We start from the raw sequence: 15729 nt of genomic DNA on the forward strand, positions 1-15729 counted from the left end.
CGGAGCCATGGAGGTGAGAGAGGGCAGTGGCCAGGGAGAGACCCACGGCCAATCTGCCGCAGATTGTGCAGAGACTGACTAGCAGGCCCTGGTCAGCCTTCTGGGGCAGAGACATATGGCGCTCAGGCTGTGCACACAGCTGACTCTGAAAGGTGCCTCCTATGGCACCAACTGGGGCAACAGTGAAAGGTGCCCCAAAAAGGTCACAGGTGAGGTCACGTGTGCCATAACTGTGGCAGGCAAGAAGGGAGCAACTAAAGTCAGCTCCAGGCAATCCATTAACCCCGGACTGATGGATTAATCACTTCATTTCCCCATGAGGTGTAAAGGATCCAAGTTTGGAGATGTGTGACAATTTTAAGGAGCTAGTGTGGCAGGCAGGTTAGAGTACTGGACTGGGCACCCAGGAGATCCAGCTTCCATCCAGTGGGTGATGTTGGGCCAGTCACAGATGCTCAGCCCGATGTACCTCACAGGGCTGCTCCTTTGAGGACAAAATGGAGCTACCTTTCGGTTCCTCCCAAGAGGAGAAAATGCAGGCTATAATTTTGATGTGAATGCAAAGGCAATGTAATAAGCTGGGTTGATGGGCCCATGTTATGTACACCTGTTTCTTTTGTCCACCATTATTAGTGGTCCACCAAAGACTTTGAAGACCTGTCTTGTTTTCTCAGAATCGTAGGGGAAATGGGGAGATGTCCATTTCATTGTTACCTTCAGCCATTGCTTGCCACCAGCTGTAATATTCCCTCTGCATCCTGCCATAACACAACGGCAGCAGCCGCCGGGACATACCAACTGTCCAGGGTGGCCATGTGTACTCTCCCACGGAGAACAAGTCCTTCCTTTGAGGGCAGCCTCTCTGTCTGAAGGTCCATCCAGTCCCAGGCTGGTTAAAAGAGAGAGAACTGTGGGAAGGGCAGGCAGCAGTGAGCACCTCAACAACAGACTGTGCGCGCACGCGCGCACACACACACACACACACACACACACACGTGTCACTTGCTTGCATGCTTTAGTGGTGTGGTCAAATGGATTATACTTTTATTTAAATTATAGCAATATTTTAAGCATGCATATATTTATATTAGCATATGCAAATAACTGTCCTATCCGATCTCTTTGCTGCTGATGCATTTTCTTTCTTGGTTGGTAGCTCACAAGTGGTTCCCCCACTGCAATGTCTTGGGTTTCTTTTTGTAAATGCTATCTAATTAATAAAGTAGGTTTGGGAGTGAAAACACTTGCAAAGTGAATAGGTAACACAGTTGAAGGAGCCACTGTTTAAGGCTTGGATTTCTATTTTCCTTGAGAAATGCCAAAACACAAGAAAAAGTTAAGACCAGTCCTTCTAAAATCTGGGAGGCCTGGAGGTACCCAAGCCACAGGGATAAGGCACACAAATCACAATTCTTGATTCCCAGCTCACTGGAATTGTCTATCCCAAATACTGTAACTTGGTGGAAGCTTGTCTAATAAAAATGCCTCAGAATGAATCAGTCATATTTATTGTAAGTCAAAAGGTGTCCCATTATTTATACTTGACAAATATGTAGAGTGTGTGATAACAGGCTTCAAACATAATATTTTACTTCCATTCTCAAGTGGGCAAGAAAACACAGCTTCTCTCTCCCTCCCTCTCTCTCTCTCTTTACAAACCTGGCAAAGTTAATAAATTGTTTGGGAAAGAGGCCTCTTTCACTTCACTTTATAACCTGGATGATACAGCAAACTATTAAGTGGTAAGATTCCTTGAGTACTTCAAGGCATCAAAATGGTGGTTTGCAGCGCTTTTTTCCTCAGTCAAATTGGGCTGTTTTCTCAAAGTTTATACACAGCTCTTAGTCCCCTAAGCCAAAGAAGAAAATTATGATTCTAGCTTAGTGTCTCCCCTTTCCTTAGCATTGATCAGAATTAATTTTGTAGTGAGCTGACACATGTAGGATGTAATATACTGGTAAAAATAATAAACCTTTCACTAAGATATAGTAATGGAAATTGCTTCGAACACATGCCATTTTAAGTCATTTCTGGGGAAAATATACATAGAAAAATAGAAACAGAGCAAGTCAGAAGGGGTCTCCGAGCCATCTAGTCTGACCTCCGGCACCAGCCGGCTCCACTCCCGACATGCCCACCATGTGCACGTCCAGCCTATCCTTGAACACCCACACCGATGGGGCCTCACGACCTCTCGTGGAAGCCCATTCCACACCCTCGGGGTCCTGACTGTCAGGAAGTGCTTCCTGGCATCCAAATGGAGCCTTGGCTCCCTGAGCTTTGCTCCGTTGGAGCGCGGCCTGCGCATCCTGCATATATGTAGTGTTGCAGAACAGATGCCATAGAGAAGCACTGATTTTACCTTCTCCTAGCATATTCTCAGGTAGGACATATTAAACTACACCAGACAGACAGACAGACGAACTTTATTTCAGTCAAAGACCAGCTATTAAATATGGAAAAAATTAGAGGCCTCCAACATCGATAGGCGCCTACTCCTACTTCTTCAGACCCTGTACAGAGGCACCTCCCTCAAGGTCAGATGCAGTGTGCATGGTCACCTCACAAATGCTGTTCCAACCCAAAAAGGGGTCAAACAAGGCTGCATTCATGCTCCACTCCTGTTCAATTTCTACATCAACTCATTGGTTGACCAGTTAAGTCACATCAATCTTAACCCCTCAAAAATCTCAGCGAGGTATATAACTATCCTACTATATGCAGATTATACCACACCATAAATGGTACGCAGGAGATACTACGATTTCCAGTACAGTACAAACACAAAGCCTTCGGGTAGCTCTCTAGCGGCAGCCTTCATTTGCTTATATCAGCAATGCAGAACCACTTTCAGTCTGAGGACCACATTCCATTTTGGAGAAGATTTCGGGGACCATGTTCCACTGGTGGGTGAGGCCAGAAATGAAAGGGGCAAGGCCAAAAGGATCAGAAATACCATCATATTATAGCCCAGAGCTCTTCCTGCCAGTGACCATGCTTTAGGAGAGTTATTTCAAGCTTGCAGAATGGGGAAGACAAAAGCTAAGAAAGCGCCACATTATTAGTGGACAGGGGAATGGAGAAAGGGTGTGCCCATCTGCAAAACCCCACGGGCCAGACTGGTAACCTAGAAAGTCTGGATTTGGCTCCAGACCTGAGGTTCTGCACCCCTGCTGGGTATTTATGAGATGTAGAAAGATAACCAAATGGGCAAAAGCAACAGATGCTTTTTCAGATGCTCTGGAAATACTCTGCACTCTAGAATCAACCCTTTATCAAAAACAGGTGAGACATGATGCTTATCGAATTTGAAATACCATCCTTGGTTTCACATGGGATCTCGTCACTCTGATCATAGCTCATGCTGACCATACTCCCAAGTCCTATCACCAAACCCTTGTGCAATCCTATTTCTGAACGCAACCCTGTGCGGACAAAGAGGAACACTCCAGGGGACTCTTGCCATGGGCCCCATACGGAGCTGTGCTTCTAGCCCTGGTAGACGTATCACAGACCTAATGCTGTCCTTGCATCCCATGTCCTTTTGGATGGTTGTAACCATATTGGCCAACAAAGGCCAATATCATGTATCTGATGCATTAGGGTCTAGGCCACAGACCACCACCTGTCTAGTCTTTAAGCTATCACAAGATTCTTGGTTGGCTTTGCTACAATATGGCCGTAGTGCTGGTGATGGGGTAGTGGCGATGGGGAGTTAGAAAAGGCTGGGTTCAGACAACACAAGCCATGGTTTTTACCAGTGTTGGTCTGCTATGTTGCCCAAACCATTGTGGTAGTTCACCATGGTCTTTAGAAGCCATGACAGGAAACAATAGTTCGTTCTATGGTTACTCTGAACCACAATGGTTTGTTGTGTTGTCTGAACCCATAATGGTTTCCATGGTCCTAGTGTGCATCTACCACAGAGTCTTCTGGAAAGAGTGGTAACTGCAGGAGCCATTCTATCCATCCAGCCTTTATGCATGGGCCAAGAAGGAAAAGGCAGGCAACATAGGCCAGAAACAATGCATCTTGGGACGGAGTTTCAGACACAGAGGCTCATGTGCCAGCAGCAAGAGGCCTTAACCAGAAGGACAGAAGCCAGGATACTGTGCAAACCGCTTGATCATCTGTCACGTAACTCATGCTTTACAAACCCCACAAAGATGTCAACCACTCAAGGAAAGAAGTGGTAAGAAGAACCACTCAGTGCAGCTAAGAAGTCTCCTTTCCCACTGCACACATCCATTTCTTCTTCCTCTCAAATGTTGCCTTGGCCCATTTGCTTGCCTCTTCTTTGGTCCCGAGCAGTACTCCCTCCTAGACAGAGAAGACCCAACGTGCAGAGGTGCTAGTGCTGGTGGTCACTCCTCTGACCACCTCCTTGCTCAGAAAGGACCAGTGGACAGGGAACAGTAACAGGGAGGAGACAGACGAGCAAGGCTAGGAGGCATCAGGCTTAGCAATGGCCCCCCTGCTGAAGTGCGGCCTCAGCAGATGCCTGGTCATGGCCACTGTCGGCGCCAGCCCAGCATAAGTACCTCTCTGGTTTCTGAAGCCAGGTTGAAAGAAGTAGTTTAGCTGTGACTGTGATCACACAGATGAAGCATGTTGGACTAACCCACATCCTTTTCGTGGAGATGTTCTGTAAATGGGGAACATTACTCATGGTCAAGCTGGGGTTGCCACCAAAGTCTACAACAGCCCCTGCTCCTGGGCCATGACAGGAAATGCACAGATATTAACCAGGTGAAGCTTCCCCTCATTCACCTGCCAGCAAATGCACAGAAACTACACCCATAAAAAAGAAAGTAAACATGAAAAATGGCACTAGCAGCCTTTGATCTATAGAAGGCCACCTTAAAGGGAATAGTGATAGATCTATGTAAGCTTCTAAGTTGAGAGACAGTGCACAAGCTTGGAAAGCTGAATCTGTGGAAATCCTTTTGGCAATTGAACAATATATTCACACTACAGAATATTATATGTAATATAACAAAATGTGAAAACTTGTTGTCTGTCACACATGATCCCCTTGTTCCATTTGATCCAGCATTTGGCACATCTGTAAAAGGACCTAATTACCTGCTCTGTAAAGATACCGTATGTTTGCACTCTCTGTGCAGAGAACTAAATTCTCATCTATTATTCTAAAACTCTCATTAAAAAAAGCCTAGGCTTACCTGTAGCAACATTAATGAATTCTAATCCAGTGATTACTTAGAGTTACATTAATTAGCACTAATCCAATGATTACCTGGTGTTACATTCAGGAACAGAATAAAAGAGCTGTTGAGAGCAAGCTTAGTTCTGAACACACTAGCAGGGGGTATTTGGGTTTCTTTTCTGCTTAGAGGGGAAACAAGAGTCAGTCCTTAGAACATAAGAATGCAAGAAAACCAGGCTGGGTCAGACCTTCTCTCCCACACTATGTACACAGGGTGGCAAACTGGCTGCACACAGGATCACTCCAGCAGGATCGGGGCAAGACCCCTGCCTGTCCCAGCTCCTCAGCAACTGGCACATGGCCTCTGATCACAAGGTAGCACAGAGCTAGCAGCCACGGATGGCCTCCCCGAGGAATTTGCCCAAGCCCCTTTGAAAGCCATCCAAACTGGTGGACATCACCACTTCCTGACACAATGAATTGCATAGTTCAGCTATGAGGGGTGTGAAGAAGGCCTTCCTTTTATCTGTCCTGGTATGTTACAAGCTCAAATCTCTGAATAGAGAAAGGGACAATTTGGCCTCTGGGCGAACAGGGCCTGTCCAAGTCAGAGCAAGAAAGGAGGCAGTGAGCAGGAATCCAAAGGAACAATTGTTCTATGGAAAGGGAAAGAGGAGAATATCAGGGAAGGAGAAAGGCCTGCTAACGTCATGCTGTGGTCTCCTGACAGCATCTAGGGGACCACAAGGTTCTTTGGAGTGTTGGGACCAAAGCTCCCGCCTCAGTACTTGTGCTCCCCAGCCCTGCCTCCTCACAGCCAGTGCAGAAAGAAGCAGAGAGTGGGCATGCCCTTCGGAGAGGGGGGAAAGCGGTGCACTGGGAGGGAGGTGAGTGCGGTCATCGATCCAAGCTGTTTCCTATCAGTGCCCCAGCCTCCTTCTGCCCGCTGCCCTGACATGCTATCTCCATGGCTGAAAACAGACTTCTACAGAAAACGCGCCTTGTGAGGCATGGCAACAAGATCAGAGGCGATCACCACTCCACTGGATGCATGTAAACCTCCAAGCCTGAAGACTTCTGTGCATCTTGGGCAGGAGAGGTAGAATTGTGCTAGGGCCAAAGACTGCTTTCTCCCAAAGAGCCTGCTTGGGTTTAGGATCTTCTGGGAATGTCCTTCCCTCTGACCACGAACGCTGGAGGCCCTGGAGAGGGCCTTTTGTGGAGCTGAGGAGCTCCCTGCTGAAGAAGACCGGGCCAGCTTCCTCTGGCAGGCAAAGAGGTTCTTCTTCAAGCAGGTGTTTGGTATGCAAGTGGGTCTGTGACTGAGCCGGACACAGTTTCTCTCTCTTTCATTGTTGCGTTTTTTAATTGCGTTGTCATCGGTTTGTGTTTACACTTGTTTTAACTCAGAGCTTATTTTAATTTTGGCTTAGCCATTGTTACCCACCTTGAGAGACACTGAAAAAACGGCTGGGTGAAAATCAGGTAAATAAACCCAATGAAAAAGGAACTCTGGTTAATCAAGAACTGGGAAAGAGCAAGCAAAAAGGAGGAAGACACACAACTATTGCAGGGCTGAGAGATTCAGATCCCGCTCCAGACTTGGTTTGTGCCTTCAGCAATTCAGTTGTGGAATGAGGGAGAAATGCCCTCAAAAGCAAATAGTCTTAAAAACATCTGAGGATATCTTTTCAGTGGGATTGCACAACAGAGGAGGTGGAAATTGATTCTTGAAATTCCTGTTCTACCCTCAACCCACCTCTGTAACCATCTCTACAGCAAAATAGTCCCTCTCTTCCTTAACTGTTCATCGATAGTCACTAACTTTAGTCTAATAAAGTGAGCACAGGGAAGGGAAAGGATTCCTCAAAGTAGCTTTGTGGCTGAATTCCCTATTTTAACTAAAGGTGTCCAGGCCTGCTTTTTCTCAACTGCGAACCCTAGTACCACATGCCACCTTCTAAGGACATTTGCTCGCCAACTCGCTGGTGCAGCCCCCTTTTAACCAGTATGCACAGTGCTGCAGTGGAGGCGGGCTCAAGGGGATACAGTGCCAGCAAGATCTGACTAGCAGGATGCTGACCTATCTGCCACCGCCAGCACCCTCTGCCCAGAACCGCCCACTCCTCTGAGCTTTGACGCAGTCCTCAAAGTGGCTGCGGACAAATGAATTTCCCCACTGCTTTCACTTACTGAATGTTATTGTTCTGCATTGTAAACTGCCTTAGGAAGAACACAAACCTTGAAGGACTGCAAAGCACTATATGAAATAAGGATGCAATTATATGCATCTTTAGACTGAAAGAAATCCTACAATTCCCAGCATTCTCCAGTCAGCTGCGCTGGCTGGAGAATGCTGGGAGATGTAGGACTTTTCTTTTTCTAAACTTCCATAGGATTGCTTCCTAATTATGGTAAGCAAATAAAATGGCTAAATATGGGAAGCAAGTGAAATTCTCTGTGCAGTAAGGGAAACCAGCTTTTGCATTTGTTACACAATGTTTATGCTTTTAACTGAGGCTCTCTTGTGGCAGATTCCAAATGCTTAGTATGGGAAAAAAGCATGCAGTTTTAATTAACATTTCAATTAAAACTGACCCCTTTCTGTAACCAAGGTACTGCACTGCAGATACCATGCTGGGAGAGAGAACAACTAATACGACTGCAAAATGCTTATTAAGTTATTTAAATGTACAGTTTCAATTTTGCATATTAGAAGCCTGACTCTTCTGTGCTGAGAGATCTGATTGTTACCAGAGGTTAATCAATGTTGAAGTCACATTAGCTTTGGAGCAATCATGTCAAATGCCTGCTGTTATGGCATTGACTTCCAATTGCCGCATCTTTTCTCAGTCCAGAAGGTCCATAGGGGAAGATACGAGAGCAAAAATGCATGGCATCCTCGACCAATGCCTCAAAAGCGGCCTTAGCTGTAGCGAATGCAATGAAATTGCATGTGTGCACTGGATGTATCACACCTTTTTCACGTGAAGGTCAAATTCCATGTTGGAGAAATTCTCTGGGGCCACATTGCAGTGGTGTGAAGCCAAAGACTGAAGGGTGGGGGCAGAATCGCACAGCACATTAAGCACGGCAATGGATTATCTGGCCAATCTACATCTGGGGGAGTAATGGTGCCCATGGGCCACCTGAACATCCCCCCAAGAAACCTATAGATTCTGCTGCACAGGGTGCTTTCCACACCTCCCGACTTTAAAAAGTCTGGATGGACCCACTGCACATGCCGAATTGCAACTTTATAGTCCCCTGTTAACTTTTTAAAACTGCTTTTAACTTTGTTTAACTGTTGAACTATTAACAACTTGGGGGCAGCCTGGAGTGCCTGCAATGGGCTCTGGAATACTGCAGGAGGACTGAGGGCAAGAGGAAGGGCCAAGGGTGGCACATGACCCCTGCTGTGCCCAATCATCTGCAAGGAATTTTAAACACAGTGGATGGTTAGAATTCCCATGGGGGATAAAGTGTTGTGTGAACCCAGCCATTGCTAATAAGTAAGCCTTCAGAAACATACTCCAGTCTTTAGACGGCGGGGGGGAAGCTTGCACTGTATCCAAGAAAGCACCAGATGAGCAGTGGTCAGGATAAGGGGGGTGGTGTGAAAGGAAGAACACCCCCTAGTTCACAACCCAACAACAAACCATGGGTTCTCTTCATGGGTAGTTCACGGCCATGGCTTAGTAGTGCGGCAGAGTTCAGATGGCACACTTTTCAGCCACAGCCCACGGTTCAAGAGCCCACACTCAACCCAGGCCCAAGGTTCTGCATTCTGGGTGTATACCAATAAAATGTATCATCTTGCCCACATGCCAAGTCCTTCATGCTATTCTAAAGGACCAATATCAGAGGGCGAGCACAGAAGGGACAGGCCAGTGTGGTCCATTGCCCTTCCTTGCATGCCTTTTCCTTGTGTTGCTCTCCAGGTCACAGGCCAATGGAGAACTACTCCTGTGGCTGGAGCAGAGCCACCAACACAAGTTACCTGTTAATTCCTGCGCTTGATGGCAGGAAAACCGGCAAGGGGTCCCTAGGAGGAGGAACAAGCCAGGTGAGTCTGCTTCTGTTCTTCCCTGACTCTCTCCCCATCATTTGCCATCCTTCTCCCACTTGCCTCCCCAGCCTGAGAACATTGGGGCCCCCAGATCTCTGTGGGAATACAACTCCCATGATCCCTTTCCATTGACCATGCTGTCTAGATGCTGGGTGTTGGAGGCCAAGAGACTTCTGGAGGCCTCAGCCCTGCTCTGTGCCCTACTGTGACCTCCACGCACGAAGAGCTCACAGCTTATATTTTGAGTTTTGCAAGCTTAAGACTACAAACCCCACAATGCAGCACACCTGCAAGTGAAACACATAGCTACAAAAATATTCAGAGCCTTTAATGGTTGCAGACTAGTAGGAAGCAATACCATGATGGAACTGGCAGGTCAGTTTTGTAGAGGGTCAAAGCTCACCGAGTGAAATTCATGTGTGTCTCCATAAGAGAAGAATTCTCAGAATCCTTCTGCTAGCACAACCACACTCCGAATAAATGTGTGTCAAGCCAAGTAATGACTTAGATTTGTTGTTGCACACCTCACTGGTATGAGAGAATTTGAGTAGCTAGTCCCTGTGATTCAAGAAACTGCATCTGACAACACATCCCCTAAATCTGGCAAACCCTACCTAGCTCCAGCCTGCACGTTTTTCAGAAGAGGGCAAAATATAACTGAAAAGTTAACATCTGCCCTGTATGAGAATTTTGTATTTCAGATTTCAAAACAGGGCGCTTTCCTTTTTCTGATCTCGTCGCTGCATTTCAGTGCATTGCTAGGAAGGAGCATTTCCACAAGCAGGCTAGACAATGATTATGTCAAATGTCAGAATGGAAAGCAATGGCTTCGTACATTCATTAGGACACCTTGATTTCATCACTAACCAGCTGTCTAGATGAAACTGAGTGTTAAGTCTTATCTATCTCTCGGCTCATTATGCTTTCCAATTACTCATCAACGCTACCGCATAACTGCTGCATTACACAAGCAGAACCAGCAGTTACCAAGATTCAAGTCACTCAAAATGCGGCATTGCAACACTGACCTGCCCGTTCTACTTCCACAGCAATGCTGCTTCAGCAGCCAGGTACAAAAGGCCCACAGATAGGAAGAGCCTCACTTCAAACCAGCCAACCCATAGAGGGGTTGCATCCTACGCATCCTTGCCTGGCAGTACGGGCCATGCGACTCACTGCGGCTTCTTTCTGAGTAAATACGTGCAGGAGTTCTCCTTAAGTCTTGGCTTGTGGGTGTTCAGAAGCAGCCATGGCAACTGTTGCATAGCACATCTTAGCTGGGAACCCCGCGCTGGTACTGTCAGAAAGCACATTCATGAACTAGGGCTGCACGGCGTTGGGCTTAGAAATGTCCTCCAGGGTCACATCCATGCTCAGCCGTGAGACTTACTGGGACACCCCAGCCAGGCCAGTCACACACGCACTTCTTCGAGGGCTTGTTTCTAGGATCATGAGGCCAGCTGTGCATCAGGTAGCAGGAGGCAGTTGCCCCGGAGAGTGGATACTGGAAGGCGGGCATGGCTTAGAGCACAGAGCAGTGGGGTGCCTGGCCTGTGCCCAAGCCGGCCTATGGCAGGATGCTGCCCTTCGGCTACCGTCGAAGTAAGGTGGAGAGCCAGTGTGGCGTAGTGGTTGAGAACGTGGGACTGGGACTCGGGCGATGCAGGTTCTAGTCCCCACTCAGCCATGCAGCCGATGGGGTGACTTGGCACCAGTCACAGACGCTCAGGCTCACAGCTTTATGTCCTTGTTTTTTGGTATTTATATCCCACATTTTTCCTTCTGTTGTTGTGAGGATAAAACAGAGAGGAGGGGAACCCTGTAGAGGGCCTTAGGGTTCTTGCAAGGGAAAGAAAGGCAGGATATAAATCGTCATCGTCGTCATCAGATGCCACTCCAGGCTGTTTCTGTGTGAAGGAAGGAATGCCACCTTGAGCAAAATGTCTTAGGCCAGCCCTGTGGATAATACAGGAAGAAACCTTGATTGCCTTGAATTAAAGATGGAGAGGAAAAGAGCATGTGCGTGTACACACACACACACACACACACAGCCATTGATTTAAAGCACCAGCCATGTTTGCTCAGGAGCACTCAAGCCCCCCAGTCCTCTGGAGCAGAATTTGGGGGCCTGCAGGGGGGTGGGAGCCCTTGTGCCTATGGTGTCTTTTCCACTGTCAGGTGCCTTCCACTGAATTTCACCCTTACTATACTTCTAACATTCTTATTAAGAATTCTCCTAGCCCATTTTTCATTTGTTTAGAACAGGTTCATACGCTTATTGCAGTCCTCTTTGTAATGTTTTTAACAAACTTGCTAGATCCTTACTAGCAATTCTCTTACGTAATTTTGTATTGGTTTGAAATCAGTGAAGATGCTTACTGTACACATGCTGTGCTAGACTTTGCCTCCCTTCATCTATCTTTCCTCCTTTACACACAACTTGTGACTACCAGTGCCAAGAGGCTGCCAACTTTTCATACCAGCTCTGCCTGGCACTGCAGGGCCTCTTGGATTTGTCTGTACCTCTCTACCTTCTGTGCAACGGACGAACCAAAGAGAAACCCATGAATCAGCCCATAAAGGTGCATCACTGAAATGTCGTGTACGTCTATATAATAGCAGCCCTTCCAACTGTCACCCAAAAGCGGGGGACAGGGCACAATTGCTGTGCAGGGCCAGGTATTAAAGCAACATGGCCAAGCTAGCAGGTACAGAGCTGTCGAATATTTACCAAGACATCCGCTAAGTTATATGAAGAGAACAATTCACTGGGCAATAGCTCACGGAATGACCCGTTCCCCATTCTTCTTCAGCACCTGAGGTTCTAGCTAAATGAAATGCAGACAGGGCTTCAGGATGTTTGAAGAGAATCGCTCATCTAGAAAATTGAGCAGATGGGGAGGGGGAGGGGGAACGTTTTAACCATTTTTATCTTTCCAATAAGCTAGTAATGGGAGGGAATCTGAGATGCTCTGTGACATTCTCCTTCCAAGCTATGGGAAGCTCTTTGGCTTGGAAGCGTGCTCCTGCTAAGAAGTTACAGTCAAGTTGTCAAAATATAAATCTAAATAAAAGACAAGCTTTTCCAATGAAATGTGATCGGGTTCCCCCCTCTGCCCCGGCGTTCAAAATCTGGCTTTCTGTGCACTGTGTTCTGTGCGCTCCCTTTCTGGAAATATGAATTGGAAGAAGAAAGCTGCCTGCAGCTGTTAAGCTGAGATATTCCTTTTTCTCAGGAGCGTTTTGAAATGCTCAAGGGCTTCTACTACAAATCACACAAAATAAATTCTTGAAGAGCAGGCAAAGAAATCACCTTTCTGCAAATGGACCAGCTAATGCACAGGAACAGCTTCCCCCAACCTGGTGCCTTCCAAATGCTTTGAACTACAACTCCCAGGTTTCCTGGCCATCACTGAGCTGCCTGAAATTATAGTCCTACCCATCTGGAAGGTGACAGGCTGGGGAAGGTTTCCCTTGGTAGTTTTCTTTCCTCCAATTCTCTTGAGAAGGGCATGAAAATACAGGAGAGCTATTGCAGCACTTCATCAAACTGTATTCTCAGCTGCAATCAGGCAAGATCCATGCTCTCACTTTGCCTGCTCAGGCTGATTAGCTCAAATTAAACCTCACGCCAATCAAGCGAGAAAAAGGAAGGGCAAGCAACTCCCTAGAGCACAAGAGCGTTTCGATAAATGAAGAAAAATAAAAATAGCCACTCAGAACTTCCACATTTGCTGGGTCCTGTTTCCTCCTCTCCACCCTACTGTGTGCACTCTTGACCCATCTGGTGCCTTCCAGAAGTTTTTGGACTGCAACTCCTATCAACCCTACTATAGGCAACCCACCTCCTATCTCCCCCAAAGCCAGTGGGAGAGAGGATAGGGTTTCAATTTAACACCTGGAAGGAACAAGCTGCCCATCCCTGCCCTAGGGCACGCCGTGCAGTGGCCCGGGTGCTGCATAGATGTGACAAGGCCTGTAGTCCAGCACATCCGCACATCTGGAGGGGACAAGGTCAGGGAGGCTTCTTCTGGAGTGGCCTCACAGGCAGGGAGGTGACATCAGGCATCAGTGCAAAACCAGGAGTATTTTTGTGTGGAGAGGCAACACAGCCATTGGGGTTATTCACCATTTTAGAAAAGCAAAGTTCCTTGTAAAGCAGGGGCAGGGAACTGGGCCCTCCAGGTGTTTGGGCCTACAACACCCACTCCTCACTGGCTCTGTTGGTCAGGGCTGATGAGCAATGTGGACTAGAATATCTGGAGGGCCACAAATTGCCCACATCTGAGACAAGCCCAGAGGCACAGGTGGCCTGCAGGAAGGAAAAGGGGCAGATGCCACTAAAGAAGCGGGAAGAAGCTAAAGCTGTAGCTGGGTCAGAGTTCCAACACTTTCTCTTCCCTTTCTCTATCCATGCTCTGCACACTTTGTCTAGGAAAAGTGAATTGATCTGCCCTTTCAAAGGCCTTTTCTCAGACCATAAAATGGGCACACAGGTAGGAATTCCAGCACTCCAAGCAGTGGTGCAATTAGCACTACTACAGTTAATTACAGGAACCGGGGCTTCCAAGTAAATGTTACATATTAAATGGCTGTAATTCCTGCCCTGGCAATGCTAGTTAGCTCCCATGGAACATGTGAATACATACCTGCATCTCCTTTTCTTACACTGCTCTGTCCCCCCTTTTCATTACCACTTTCCCTCTAAGCTTCAGTTCTTTCCCACTTGCTTTTACTGCACAGCTCAAGGGTAATTCCTTTCTTCTGCATAGCAGGTCAGGCAGCCCGTCTTTTTTGTAGCTGATTTCCAGTAGGAGTGCAGAGGTAGAAATCTAGCATGGGCAATCAGTAAAGCTCCCCACAGAATGGAGAAAAAAGGACCCAGCAAGCTCTGCCGGTCAAACACTGGCCCATTAGCGAGGCCCGAAGGTTGCAGAACGATCCTACGGGCAATTCCAGCACCTGCATGAAGCCCAGCACCGCTAGAGGGCGCATTCACACTGAAGTTCGGCAGCGTTGCATTGGGTGGCTATATTCTGGCGTTGGCAACGCCTCACCCGGAACAGCCACGACTCTGCTGCACGTTTCCATGCGAGATGTGCTGACCAGGTGGAGAAGCACCAGCCGAGCTTGAAGTCTGCACACTCCCATCCCCAACCACCAGAGGGAGGTTGCCACTGTGAAACTCTTCCCAGTGGCATAAGGAGTAAGTAGCATGGCTCTTTCCAAGATCATCCCAGAGCACCCACATCCTTTTGCCCTGAGCTTCACGGGGGAGGGGGGGTTTAGTTGGATCGAGGAGAGGAGAGGAGAGGAGAGGAGAGGAGAGGAGAGGAGAGGAGAGGAGAGGAGGCAGTGGCGACATTCACCAGCTACGCAGTGCCTCCCTATTTCCATGCTCAGGTCAGGTAAAACTTTCCGTTTGTGACCAGACTTCTACGTTACTTACATACTAAACTCAATCTGAAACCTTGACGAGATGGGACTGGCCTCACAGATAAAAGCACCTCCTTAATTTTAAAAAGGGGCAAGGGTTCTCTCCGCACATCACAAGAACAAAAAGTGCTTTCTTCCCCCTACACACCCTGCCTAGATAGGACTCTTGGGCCTATGGGAAGTGTGGGCTATTCCATTTCCTACAAGCTTCTCAAGCCCTAGGAGGAAAATTGAACTTTGAAAAGACTTGGGCACTCTCATGTCTATGCATCCCCCTACACACACCTTCAAAGGGCCAGCATCAAGGTTCAGCATGGTTGGGCACCTGCCAAGGGCCCGCTGATGGGAAGGCCCAGGCTGGCTTCTTTTCACCATGGTCACCTTGTTCACTGCCTGCTTCCTCACTCTGGCCCACCCAAGTAGCAGCAGCAGCCACGGGTGGCTTCCTCGCTGGCTGGCTGGCAAAGCGGGGCTAGCAGTGATGCAGACAAGCAGTTGGCAACAAGGCCAGGAGGAGGTAAGTTAAACACAGAAGAGGAACCCACTGAGGGGAGGCCTTGCCTAAAATGCCCTCCAAAGCCTGTAGCCAGCGCTGCCTATTCTGGTGCGTACTTCAGGAGAGCAGTTGCTTCTTTCTCCCAGCTGTTAGTATGAGAGGCCTGCTCAATCATGTTAAAATATCCATGGTGTTGATCATGCAAATTCCACAAGGAGCAGATGGCACAGCTGCTGGTTTGCCCAAACTGCTCCTTCTGGAGCAGCAGGAGATGGGCTCCAACGCCATGCTTAATCAGCAGCTGTTTGAAGACTGACAATCTGTATCAGTCCGTGTTTGCAAAATTATGGCTGCACTCCTATGCCGGCAGACTTCACAGGAGATACATAGCTCATTCATATATGAAATCGTAACTTCTCTACATGCATACATGTTTGTGTACAGCACACATCCTTAAACGAGCACATGTAAGATTAATCTTATCAGCAATTTGGTATTTGGTAGCTTTGCAAGCATCTCTAATGAGGATAATACTTCTTCGGGTGGATTATGAAGCATCAC

General features: G+C 47.6%; 1 protein-coding gene across 1 annotated transcript in view; it reads right to left on the reverse strand.

Annotated features, from left to right (window-relative positions):
- Positions 1–828: 828 nt before the first annotated feature.
- Positions 829–15729, reverse strand: part of NABP1 (nucleic acid binding protein 1) — a 30724-nt gene continuing 15823 nt past the window's right edge. The window contains exon 7 of the transcript XR_006414907.1: positions 829–889. The gene's annotated coding sequence lies outside the window, so the exon portion shown is untranslated. The remainder of the gene's footprint in view (positions 890–15729) is intronic.

The sequence above is a fragment of the Varanus komodoensis genome, unplaced genomic scaffold (assembly GCF_004798865.1).
Source record: "Varanus komodoensis strain SLA01 unplaced genomic scaffold, ASM479886v1 scaffold23, whole genome shotgun sequence".
NCBI classification, from domain to species: Eukaryota; Metazoa; Chordata; class Lepidosauria; order Squamata; family Varanidae; genus Varanus; species Varanus komodoensis.